The sequence below is a fragment of the Amaranthus tricolor genome, chromosome 13, assembly GCF_026212465.1.
Source record: "Amaranthus tricolor cultivar Red isolate AtriRed21 chromosome 13, ASM2621246v1, whole genome shotgun sequence".
Lineage (NCBI taxonomy): Eukaryota > Viridiplantae > Streptophyta > Magnoliopsida > Caryophyllales > Amaranthaceae > Amaranthus > Amaranthus tricolor.
Window position 1 is genome coordinate 23,638,254 of NC_080059.1, and position 15,834 is coordinate 23,654,087.

The following is a 15,834-nucleotide window of genomic DNA, read 5'->3' on the forward strand; positions in this document are numbered from 1 at the left end:
AACAAGGATCAATGATCAATGAAGAATGAACAAGGATCAATGGTCAATGACGAATGAACGATGAAGAATGAACAAGGATCAATGATCAATGACAAATGAACGATGAAGAATGAACAAGGATCAATGATCAATGACGAATGAACGATGAAGAATGAACAAGGATCAATGATCAATGAAGAATGAACAAGGATCAATGATCAATGACGAATGAACGATGAAGAATGAACAAGGATCAATGATCAATGAAGAATGAACAAGGATCAATGATCAATGACGAATGAACGATGAATAATGAACAAGGATCAATGATCAATGAAGAATGAACAAGGATGAATGGTCAATGACGAATGAACGATGAAGAATGAACAAGGATCAATGATCAATGACAAATGAGCGATGAAGAATGAACAAGGATCAATGATCAATGACGAATGAACGATGAAGAATGAACAAGGGTCAATGATCAATGAAGAATGAACAAGGATCAATGATCAAAGAAGAATGAACGATGAAGAATGAACAAGGAGTAATGGTCAATGACGAATGAACGATGAAGAATGAACAAGGATCAATGATCAATGACGAATGAACGATGAAGAATGAACAAGGATCAATGATCAATGAAGAATGAACAAGGATCAATGATCAATGACGAATGAACGATGAAGAATGAACAAGGAGTAATGGTCAATGACGAATGAACGATGAAGAATGAACAAGGATCAATGATCAATGACGAATGAACGATGAAGAATGAACAAGGATCAATGATCAATGAAGAATGAACAAGGATCAATGATCAATGACGAATGAACGATGAAGAATGAACAAGGATCAATGATCAATGAAGAATGAACAAGGATCAATGGTCAATGACAAATGAGCGATGAAGAATGAACAAGGATCAATGATCAATGACGAATGAATGATGAAGAATGAACAAGGGTCAATGATCAATGAAGAATGAACAAGGATCAATGATCAAAGAAGAATGAACGATGAAGAATGAACAAGGAGTAATGGTCAATGACGAATGAACGATGAAGAATGAACAAGGATCAATGATCAATGACGAATGAACGATGAAGAATGAACAAGGATCAATGATCAATGAAGAATGAACAAGGATCAATGATCAATGACGAATGAACGATGAAGAATGAACAAGGATCAATGATCAATGAAGAATGAACAAGGATCAATGGTCAATGACGAATGAACGATGAAGAATGAACAAGGATAAAGGATCAATGAAGAATGAACGATGAAGAATGAATAAGGATCAATGATCAATGACGAATGAACGATGAAGAATGAACAAGGATCAATGATCAATGACGAATGAACGATGAAGAATGAACAAGGATCAATGATCAATGAAGAATGAACGATGAAGAATGAACAAGGATCAATGATCAATGAAGAATGAACAAGGATCAATGATCAATGACGAATGAACGATGAAGAATGAACAAGGGTCAATGATCAATGAAGAATGAACGATGAAGAATGAACAAGGATCAATGATCAATGAAGAATGAACAAGGATCAATGATCAATGACGAATGAACGATGAAGAATGAACAAGGATCAATGATCAATGAAGAATGAACAAGGATCAATGGTCAATGACGAATGAACGATGAAGAATGAACAAGGATCAATGATCAATGACAAATGAACGATGAAGAATGAACAAGGAGTAATGGTCAATGACGAATGAACGATGAAGAATGAACAAGGATCAATGATCAATGACGAATGAACGATGAAGAATGAACAAGGATCAATGATCAATGAAGAATGAACGATGAAGAATGAACAAGGATCAATGATCAATGAAGAATGAACAAGGATCAATGATCAATGACGAATGAACGATGAAGAATGAACAAGGATCAATGATCAATGAAGAATGAACAAGGATCAATGGTCAATGACGAATGAACGATGAAGAATGAACAAGGATCAATGATCAATGACAAATGAACGATGAAGAATGAACAAGGATCAACGATCAATGACGAATGAACGATGAAGAATGAACAAGGGTCAATGATCAATGAAGAATGAACAAGGATCAATGATCAAAGAAGAATGAACGATGAAGAATGAACAAGGATCAATGATCAATGAAGAATGAACGATGAAGAATGAACAAGGAGTAATGGTCAATGACGAATGAACGATGAAGAATGAACAAGGATCAATGATCAATGACGAATGAACGATGAAGAATGAACAAGGATCAATGATCAATGACGAATGAACAATGAAGAATGAACAAGGATCAATGATCAATGAAGAATGAACAAGGATCAATGATCAATGACGAATGAACGATGAAGAATGAAAAAGGATCAATGATCAAAGAAGAATGAACGATGAAGAATGAACAAGGATCAATGATCAATGAAGAATGAACGATGAAGAATGAACAAGGAGTAATGGTCAATGACGAATGAACGATGAAGAATGAACAAGGATCAATGATCAATGACGAATGAACGATGAAGAATGAACAAGGATCAATGATCAATGAAGAATGAACAAGGATCAATGATCAAAGAAGAATGAACGATGAAGAATGAACAAGGTTCAATGATCAATGAAGAATGAACGATAAGGAATGAACAAGGATTAATGGTCAATGACGAATGAACGATGAAGAGTGAACAAGGATCAATGATCAATGAAGAATGAACGATGAAGAATGAACAAGGATTAATGGTCAATGATGAATGAACGATGAAGAATGAACAAGGATCAATGATCAATTACGAATGAACGATGAAGAATGAACAAGGATCAATGATCAATGACGAATGAACGATGAAGAATGAACAAGGATCAAAGATCAATGAAGAATGAACAAGGATCAATGATCAAAGAAGAATGAACGATGAAGAATGAACAAGGTTCAATGATCAATGAAGAATGAACGATAAAGAATGAACAAGGATTAATGGTCAATGACGAATGAACGATGAAGAATGAACAAGGATCAATGATCAATGAAGAATGAACGATGAAGAATGAACAAGGATTAATGGTCAATGACGAATGAACGATGAAGAATGAACAAGGATCAATGATCAATGAAGAATGAACGATGAAGAATGAACAAGGATCAATGATAAATGAAAAATGAACGATGAAGAATGAATAAGGATCAATGATCAATGACGAATGAACGATGAAGAATGAACAAGGATCAATGATCAATGAAGAATGAACGATGAAGAATGAACATGGAGTAATGGTCAATGATGAATGAACGATGAAGAATGAACAAGGATCAATGATCAATGACGAATGAACGATGAAGAATGAACAAGGATCAATGATCAATGAAGAATGAACGATGAAGAATGAACAAGGATCAATGATCAATGAAGAATGAACGATGAAGAATGAACAAGGAATAATGATCAATGAAGAATGATCGATGAAGAATGAACAAGGATTAATGGTCAATGAAGAATGAACGATGAAGAATGAACAAGGATCAATGGTCAATGAAGAATGAACGATGAAGAATGAACAAGGATCAATGATCAATGAAGAATGAACAAGGATCAATGATCAAAGAAGAATGAACGATGAAGAATGAACAAGGATCAATGATCAATGAAGAATGAACGATGAAGAATGAACAAGGAGTAATTGTACATTACGAATGAACGATGAAGAATGAACAAGGATCAATGATCAATGACGAATGAACGATGAAGAATGAACAAGGATCAATGATCAATGAAGAATGAACAAGGATCAATGATCAATGACGAATGAACGATGAAGAATGAACAAGGAGTAATGGTCAATGACGAATGAACGATGAAGAATGAACAAGGATCAATGATCAATGACGAATGAACGATGAAGAATGAACAAGGATGAATGATCAATGAACAATGAACAAGGATCAATGATCAATGACGAATGAACGATGAAGAATGAACAAGGATCAATGATCAATGACGAATGAACGATGAAGAATGAACAAGGATCAATGATCAATGAAGAATGAACAAGGATCAATGATCAAAGAAGAATGAACGATGAAGAATGAACAAGGAGTAATGGTCAATGACGAATGAACGATGAAGAATGAACAAGGATCAATGATCAAAGACGAATGAACGATGAAGAATGAACAAGGATCAATGATCAATAAACAATGAACAAGGATCAATGATCAATGACGAATGAACGATGAAGAATGAACAAGGATCAATGATCAATGACGAATGAACGATGAAGAATGAACAAGGATCAATGATCAATGAAGAATGAACAAGGATCAATGATCAAAGAAGAATGAACGATGAAGAATGAACAAGGTTCAATGATCAATGAAGAATGAACGATGAAGAATGAACAAGGATCAATGATCAATGACGAATGAACGATGAAGAATGAACAAGGATCAATGATCAATGAAGAATGAACAAGGATTAATGATCAAAGAAGAATGAACGATGACGAATGAACAAGGATCAATGATCAATGAAGAATGAACGATGAAGAATGAACAAGGATTAATGGTCAATGACGAATGAACGATGAAGAATGAACAAGGATCAATGATCAATGTAGAATGAACGATGAAGAATGAACAAGGATTAATGGTCAATGACGAATGAACGATGAAGAATGAACAAGGATCAATGATCAATGAAGAATGAACGATGAAGAATGAACAAGGATCAATGATAAATGAAAAATGAACGATGAAGAATGAATAAGGATCAATGATCAATGACGAATGAACGATGAAGAATGAACAAGGATCAATGATCAATGAAGAATGAACGATGAAGAATGAACAAGGAGTAATGGTCAATGATGAATGAACGATGAAGAATGAACAAGGATCAATGATCAATGACGAATGAACGATGAAGAATGAACAAGGATAATTGATCAATGAAGAATGAACGATGAAGAATGAACAAGGATCAATGATCAATGAAGAATGAACGATGAAGAATGAACAAGGAACAATGATCAATGAAGAATGATCGATGAAGAATGAACAAGGATTAATGGTCAATGAAGAATGAACGATGAAGAATGAACAAGGATCAATGGTCAATGAAGAATGAACGATGAAGAATGAACAAGGATCAATGATCAATGAAGAATGAACAAGGATCAATGATCAAAGAAGAATGAACGATGAAGAATGAACAAGGATCAATGATCAATGAAGAATGAACGATGAAGAATGAACAAGGAGTAATTGTCAATGACGAATGAACGATGAAGAATGAACAAGGATCAATGATCAATGACGAATGAACGATGAAGAATGAACAAGGATCAATGATCAATGAAGAATGAACAAGGATCAATGATCAATGACGAATGAACGATGAAGAATGAACAAGGAGTAATGGTCAATGACGAATGAACGATGAAGAATGAACAAGGATCAATGATCAATGACGAATGAACGATGAATAATGAACAAGGATGAATGATCAATGAACAATGAACAAGGATCAATGATCAATGACGAATGAACGATGAAGAATGAACAAGGATCAATGATCAATGACGAATGAACGATGAAGAATGAACAAGGATCAATGATCAATGAAGAATGAACAAGGATCAATGATCAAAGAAGAATGAACGATGAAGAATGAACAAGGAGTAATGGTCAATGACGAATGAACGATGAAGAATGAACAAGGATCAATGATCAAAGACGAATGAACGATGAAGAATGAACAAGGATAAATGATCAATAAACAATGAACAAGGATCAATGATCAATGACGAATGAACGATGAAGAATGAACAAGGATCAATGATCAATGACGAATGAACGATGAAGAATGAACAAGGATCAATGATCAATGAAGAATGAACAAGGATCAATGATCAAAGAAGAATGAACGATGAAGAATGAACAAGGTTCAATGATCAATGAAGAAGGAACGATGAAGAATGAACAAGGATCAATGATCAATGACGAATGAACGATGAAGAATGAACAAGGATTAATGATCAATGAAGAATGAACAAGGATCAATGATCAAAGAAGAATGAACGATGAAGAATGAACAAGGATCAATGATCAATGAAGAATGAACGATGAAGAATGAACAAGGATTAATGGTCAATGACGAATGAACGATGAAGAATGAACAAGGATCAATGATCAATGTAGAATGAACGATGAAGAATGAACAAGGATTAATGGTCAATGACGAATGAACGATGAAGAATGAACAAGGATCAATGATCAATGACGAATGAACGATGAAGAATGAACAAGGATCAATGATCAATGACGAATGAACGATGAAGAATGAACAAGGATAAATGATCAATGAAGAATGAAAGATGAAGAATGAACAAGGATTAATGGTCAATGACGAATGAACGATGAAGAATAAACAAGGATCAATGATCAATCACGAATGAACGATGAAGAATGAACAAGGATCAATGATCAATGACGAATGAACGATGAAGAATGAACAAGGATCAATGATCAATGAAGAATGAACAAGGATCAATGATCAAAGAAGAATGAACGATGAAGCATGAACAAGGATCAATGATCAATGAAGAATGAACGATGAAGAATGAACAAGGAGTAATGGTCAATGACGAATGAACGATGAAGAATGAACAAGGATCAATGATCAATGACGAATGAACGATGAAGAATGAACAAGGATCAATGATCAATGAAGAATGAACAAGGATCAATGATCAATGACGAATGAACGATGAAGAATGAACAAGGATCAATGATCAATGAAGAATGAACAAGGATCAATGGTCAATGACGAATGAACGATGAAGAATGAACAAGGATCAATGATCAATGACAAATGAACGATGAAGAATGAACAAGGATCAATGATCAATGACGAATGAACGATGAATAATGAACAAGGATCAATGATCAATGAAGAATGAACAAGGATCAATGATCAAAGAAGAATGAACGATGAAGAATGAACAAGGATCAATGATCAATGAAGAATGAACGATGAAGAATGAACAAGGAGTAATGGTCAATGACGAATGAACGATGAAGAATGAACAAGGATCAATGATCAATGACGAATGAACGATGAAGAATGAACAAGGATCAATGATCAATGAAGAATGAACAAGGATCAATGATCAATGACGAATGAACGATGAATAATGAACAAGGATCAATGATCAATGAAGAATGAACAAGGATCAATGGTCAATGACGAATGAACGATGAAGAATGAACAAGGATCAATGATCAATGACAAATGAACGATGAAGAATGAACAAGGATCAATGATCAATGACGAATGAACGATGAAGAATGAACAAGGGTCAATGATCAATGAAGAATGAACAAGGATCAATGATCAAAGAAGAATGAACGATGAAGAATGAACAAGGAGTAATGGTCAATGACGAATGAACGATGAAGAATGAACAAGGATCAATGATCAATGACGAATGAACGATGAAGAATGAACAAGGATCAATGATCAATTAAGAATGAACAAGGATCAATGATCAATGACGAATGAACGATGAAGAATGAACAAGGATCAATGATCAATGAAGAATGAACAAGGATCAATGGTCAATGACGAATGAACGATGAAGAATGAACAAGGATAAATGATCAATGAAGAATGAACGATGAAGAATGAATAAGGATCAATGATCAATGACGAATGAACGATGAAGAATGAACAAGGATCAATGATCAATGAAGAATGAAAGATGAAGAATGAACAAGGAGTAATGGTCAATGACGAATGAACGATGAAGAATGAACAAGGATCAATGATCAATGACGAATGAACGATGAAGAATGAACAAGGATCAATGATCAATGAAGAATGAACGATGAAGAATGAACAAGGATCAATGATCAATGAAGAATGAACAAGGATCAATGATCAATGACGAATGAACGATGAAGAATGAACAAGGGTCAATGATCAATGAAGAATGAACGATGAAGAATGAACAAGGATCAATGATCAATGAAGAATGAACGATGAAGAATGAACAAGGAGTAATGGTCAATGACGAATGAACGATGAAGAATGAACAAGGATCAATGATCAATGACGAATGAATGATGAAGAATGAACAAGGATCAATGATCAATGAAGAATGAACAAGGATCAATGATCAAAGAAGAATGAACGATGAAGAATGAACAAGGTTCAATGATCAATGAAGAATGAACGATGAAGAATGAACAAGGAGTAATGGTCAATGATGAATGAACGATGAAGAATGAACAAGGATCAATGATCAATGACGAACGAACGATGAAGAATGAACAAGGATCAATGATCAATGAAGAATGAACAAGGATCAATGATCAAAGACGAATGAACGATGAAGAATGAACAAGGATCAATGATCAATAAACAATGAACAAGGATCAATGATCAATGACGAATGAACGATGAAGAATGAACAAGGATCAATGATCAATGACGAATGAACGATGAAGAATGAACAAGGATCAATGATCAATGAAGAATGAACAAGGATCAATGATCAAAGAAGAATGAACGATGAAGAATGAACAAGGTTCAATGATCAATGAAGAATGAACGATGAAGAATGAACAAGGATCAATGATCAATGACGAATGAACGATGAAGAATGAACAAGGATCAATGATCAATGAAGAATGAACAAGGATTAATGATCAAAGAAGAATGAACGATGACGAATGAACAAGGATCAATGATCAATGAAGAATGAACGATGAAGAATGAACAAGGATTAATGGTCAATGACGAATGAACGATGAAGAATGAACAAGGATCAATGATCAATGTAGAATGAACGATGAAGAATGAACAAGGATTAATGGTCAATGACGAATGAACGATGAAGAATGAACAAGGATCAATGATCAATGAAGAATGAACGATGAAGAATGAACAAGGATCAATGATAACTGAAAAATGAACGATGAAGAATGAATAAGGATCAATGATCAATGACGAATGAACGATGAAGAATGAACAAGGATCAATGATCAATGAAGAATGAACGATGAAGAATGAACAAGGAGTAATGGTCAATGATGAATGAACGATGAAGAATGAACAAGGATCAATGATCAATGACGAATGAACGATGAAGAATGAACAAGGATAATTGATCAATGAAGAATGAACGATGAAGAATGAACAAGGATCAATGATCAATGAAGAATGAACGATGAAGAATGAACAAGGAACAATGATCAATGAAGAATGATCGATGAAGAATGAACAAGGATTAATGGTCAATGAAGAATGAACGATGAAGAATGAACAAGGATCAATGGTCAATGAAGAATGAACGATGAAGAATGAACAAGGATCAATGATCAATGAAGAATGAACAAGGATCAATGATCAAAGAAGAATGAACGATGAAGAATGAACAAGGATCAATGATCAATGAAGAATGAACGATGAAGAATGAACAAGGAGTAATTGTCAATGACGAATGAACGATGAAGAATGAACAAGGATCAATGATCAATGACGAATGAACGATGAAGAATGAACAAGGATCAATGATCAATGAAGAATGAACAAGGATCAATGATCAATGACGAATGAACGATGAAGAATGAACAAGGAGTAATGGTCAATGACGAATGAACGATGAAGAATGAACAAGGATGAATGATCAATGAACAATGAACAAGGATCAATGATCAATGACGAATGAACGATGAAGAATGAACAAGGATCAATGATCAATGACGAATGAACGATGAAGAATGAACAAGGATCAATGATCAATGAAGAATGAACAAGGATCAATGATCAAAGAAGAATGAACGATGAAGAATGAACAAGGAGTAATGGTCAATGACGAATGAACGATGAAGAATGAACAAGGATCAATGATCAAAGACGAATGAACGATGAAGAATGAACAAGGATAAATGATCAATAAACAATGAACAAGGATCAATGATCAATGACGAATGAACGATGAAGAATGAACAAGGATCAATGATCAATGACGAATGAACGATGAAGAATGAACAAGGATCAATGATCAATGAAGAATGAACAAGGATCAATGATCAAAGAAGAATGAACGATGAAGAATGAACAAGGTTCAATGATCAATGAAGAAGGAACGATGAAGAATGAACAAGGATCAATGATCAATGACGAATGAACGATGAAGAATGAACAAGGATCAATGATCAATGAAGAATGAACAAGGATCAATGATCAAAGAAGAATGAACGATGAAGAATGAACAAGGATCAATGATCAATGAAGAATGAACGATGAAGAATGAACAAGGATTAATGGTCAATGACGAATGAACGATGAAGAATGAACAAGGATCAATGATCAATGTAGAATGAACGATGAAGAATGAACAAGGATTAATGGTCAATGACGAATGAACGATGAAGAATGAACAAGGATCAATGATCAATGACGAATGAACGATGAAGAATGAACAAGGATCAATGATCAATGACGAATGAACGATGAAGAATGAACAAGGATAAATGATCAATGAAGAATGAACGATGAAGAATGAACAAGGATTAATGGTCAATGACGAATGAACGATGAAGAATAAACAAGGATCAATGATCAATCACGAATGAACGATGAAGAATGAACAAGGATCAATGATCAATGACGAATGAACGATGAAGAATGAACAAGGATCAATGATCAATGAAGAATGAACAAGGATCAATGATCAAAGAAGAATGAACGATGAAGCATGAACAAGGATCAATGATCAATGAAGAATGAACGATGAAGAATGAACAAGGAGTAATGGTCAATGACGAATGAACGATGAAGAATGAACAAGGATCAATGATCAATGACGAATGAACGATGAAGAATGAACAAGGATCAATGATCAATGAAGAATGAACAAGGATCAATGATCAATGACGAATGAACGATGAAGAATGAACAAGGATTAATGGTCAATGACGAATGAACGATGAAGAATGAACAAGGATCAATGATCAATGTAGAATGAACGATGAAGAATGAACAAGGATTAATGGTCAATGACGAATGAACGATGAAGAATGAACAAGGATCAATGATCAATGAAGAATGAACGATGAAGAATGAACAAGGATCAATGATAAATGAAAAATGAACGATGAAGAATGAATAAGGATCAATGATCAATGACGAATGAACGATGAAGAATGAACAAGGATCAATGATCAATGAAGAATGAACGATGAAGAATGAACAAGGAGTAATGGTCAATGATGAATGAACGATGAAGAATGAACAAGGATCAATGATCAATGACGAATGAACGATGAAGAATGAACAAGGATAATTGATCAATGAAGAATGAACGATGAAGAATGAACAAGGATCAATGATCAATGAAGAATGAACGATGAAGAATGAACAAGGAACAATGATCAATGAAGAATGATCGATGAAGAATGAACAAGGATTAATGGTCAATGAAGAATGAACGATGAAGAATGAACAAGGATCAATGGTCAATGAAGAATGAACGATGAAGAATGAACAAGGATCAATGATCAATGAAGAATGAACAAGGATCAATGATCAAAGAAGAATGAACGATGAAGAATGAACAAGGATCAATGATCAATGAAGAATGAACGATGAAGAATGAACAAGGAGTAATTGTCAATGACGAATGAACGATGAAGAATGAACAAGGATCAATGATCAATGACGAATGAACGATGAAGAATGAACAAGGATCAATGATCAATGAAGAATGAACAAGGATCAATGATCAATGACGAATGAACGATGAAGAATGAACAAGGAGTAATGGTCAATGACGAATGAACGATGAAGAATGAACAAGGATGAATGATCAATGAACAATGAACAAGGATCAATGATCAATGACGAATGAACGATGAAGAATGAACAAGGATCAATGATCAATGACGAATGAACGATGAAGAATGAACAAGGATCAATGATCAATGAAGAATGAACAAGGATCAATGATCAAAGAAGAATGAACGATGAAGAATGAACAAGGAGTAATGGTCAATGACGAATGAACGATGAAGAATGAACAAGGATCAATGATCAAAGACGAATGAACGATGAAGAATGAACAAGGATAAATGATCAATAAACAATGAACAAGGATCAATGATCAATGACGAATGAACGATGAAGAATGAACAAGGATCAATGATCAATGACGAATGAACGATGAAGAATGAACAAGGATCAATGATCAATGAAGAATGAACAAGGATCAATGATCAAAGAAGAATGAACGATGAAGAATGAACAAGGTTCAATGATCAATGAAGAAGGAACGATGAAGAATGAACAAGGATCAATGATCAATGACGAATGAACGATGAAGAATGAACAAGGATCAATGATCAATGAAGAATGAACAAGGATCAATGATCAAAGAAGAATGAACGATGAAGAATGAACAAGGATCAATGATCAATGAAGAATGAACGATGAAGAATGAACAAGGATTAATGGTCAATGACGAATGAACGATGAAGAATGAACAAGGATCAATGATCAATGTAGAATGAACGATGAAGAATGAACAAGGATTAATGGTCAATGACGAATGAACGATGAAGAATGAACAAGGATCAATGATCAATGACGAATGAACGATGAAGAATGAACAAGGATCAATGATCAATGACGAATGAACGATGAAGAATGAACAAGGATAAATGATCAATGAAGAATGAACGATGAAGAATGAACAAGGATTAATGGTCAATGACGAATGAACGATGAAGAATAAACAAGGATCAATGATCAATCACGAATGAACGATGAAGAATGAACAAGGATCAATGATCAATGACGAATGAACGATGAAGAATGAACAAGGATCAATGATCAATGAAGAATGAACAAGGATCAATGATCAAAGAAGAATGAACGATGAAGCATGAACAAGGATCAATGATCAATGAAGAATGAACGATGAAGAATGAACAAGGAGTAATGGTCAATGACGAATGAGCGATGAAGAATGAACAAGGATCAATGATCAATGACGAATGAACGATGAAGAATGAACAAGGATCAATGATCAATGAAGAATGAACAAGGATCAATGATCAATGACGAATGAACGATGAAGAATGAACAAGGATCAATGATCAATGAAGAATGAACAAGGATCAATGGTCAATGACGAATGAACGATGAAGAATGAACAAGGATCAATGATCAATGACAAATGAACGATGAAGAATGAACAAGGATCAATGATCAATGACGAATGAACGATGAATAATGAACAAGGATCAATGATCAATGAAGAATGAACAAGGATCAATGATCAAAGAAGAATGAACGATGAAGAATGAACAAGGATCAATGATCAATGAAGAATGAACGATGAAGAATGAACAAGGAGTAATGGTCAATGACGAATGAACGATGAAGAATGAACAAGGATCAATGATCAATGACGAATGAACGATGAAGAATGAACAAGGATCAATGATCAATGAAGAATGAACAAGGATCAATGATCAATGACGAATGAACGATGAATAATGAACAAGGATCAATGATCAATGAAGAATGAACAAGGATCAATGGTCAATGACGAATGAACGATGAAGAATGAACAAGGATCAATGATCAATGACAAATGAACGATGAAGAATGAACAAGGATCAATGATCAATGACGAATGAACGATGAAGAATGAACAAGGGTCAATGATCAATGAAGAATGAACAAGGATCAATGATCAAAGAAGAATGAACGATGAAGAATGAACAAGGAGTAATGGTCAATGACGAATGAACGATGAAGAATGAACAAGGATCAATGATCAATGACGAATGAACGATGAAGAATGAACAAGGATCAATGATCAATTAAGAATGAACAAGGATCAATGATCAATGACGAATGAACGATGAAGAATGAACAAGGATCAATGATCAATGAAGAATGAACAAGGATCAATGGTCAATGACGAATGAACGATGAAGAATGAACAAGGATAAATGATCAATGAAGAATGAACGATGAAGAATGAATAAGGATCAATGATCAATGACGAATGAACGATGAAGAATGAACAAGGATCAATGATCAATGAAGAATGAAAGATGAAGAATGAACAAGGAGTAATGGTCAATGACGAATGAACGATGAAGAATGAACAAGGATCAATGATCAATGACGAATGAACGATGAAGAATGTACAAGGATCAATGATCAATGAAGAATGAACGATGAAGAATGAACAAGGATCAATGATCAATGAAGAATGAACAAGGATCAATGATCAATGACGAATGAACGATGAAGAATGAACAAGGGTCAATGATCAATGAAGAATGAACGATGAAGAATGAACAAGGATCAATGATCAATGAAGAATGAACGATGAAGAATGAACAAGGAGTAATGGTCAATGACGAATGAACGATGAAGAATGAACAAGGATCAATGATCAATGAAGAATGAACAAGGATCAATGATCAATGAAGAATGAACAAGGATCAATGATCAATGAAGAATGAACAAGGATCAATGATCAAAGAAGAATGAACGATGAAGAATGAACAAGGTTCAATGATCAATGAAGAATGAACGATGAAGAATGAACAAGGAGTAATGGTCAATGATGAATGAACGATGAAGAATGAACAAGGATCAATGATCAATGACGAATGAACGATGAAGAATGAACAAGGATCAATGATCAATGAAGAATGAACGATGAAGAATGAACAAGGATCAATGATCAATGAAGAATGAACGATGAAGAATGAACAAGGAACAATGATCAATGAAGAATGATCGATGAAGAATGAACAAGGATTAATGGTCAATGAAGAATGAACGATTAAGAATGAACAAGGATCAATGGTCAATGAAGAATGAACGATGAAGAATGAACAAGGATCAATGATCAATGAAGAATGAACAAGGATCAATGATCAATGACGAATGAACGATGAATAATGAACAAGGATCAATGATCAATGACAAATGAACGATGAAGAATGAACAAGGATCAATGATCAATGACGAATGAACGATGAAGAATGAACAAGGGTCAATGATCAATGAAGAATGAACAAGGATCAATGATCAAAGAAGAATGAACGATGAAGAATGAACAAGGATCAATGATCAATGAAGAATGAACGATGAAGAATGAACAAGGAACAATGATCAATGAAGAATGATCGATGAAGAATGAACAAGGATTAATGGTCAATGAAGAATGAACGATTAAGAATGAACAAGGATCAATGGTCAATGAAGAATGAACGATGAAGAATGAACAAGGATCAATGATCAATGAAGAATGAACAAGGATCAATGATCAATGACGAATGAACGATGAAGAATGAACAAGGGTCAATGATCAATGAAGAATGAACGATGAAGAATGAACAAGGATCAATGATCAATGAAGAATGAACGATGAAGAATGAACAAGGAGTAATGGTCAATGACGAATGAACGATGAAGAATGAACAAGGATCAATGATCAATGACGAATGAACGATGAAGAATGAACAAGGATCAATGATCAATGAAGAATGAACAAGGATCAATGATCAAAGAAGAATGAACGATGAAGAATGAACAAGGTTCAATGATCAATGAAGAATGAACGATGAAGAATGAACAAGGAGTAATGGTCAATGATGAATGAACGATGAAGAATGAACAAGGATCAATGATCAATGACGAATGAACGATGAAGAATGAACAAAAGGATCAATGATCAATGAAGAATGAACGATGAAGAATGAACAAGGATCAATGATCAATGAAGAATGAACGATGAAGAATGAACAAGGAACAA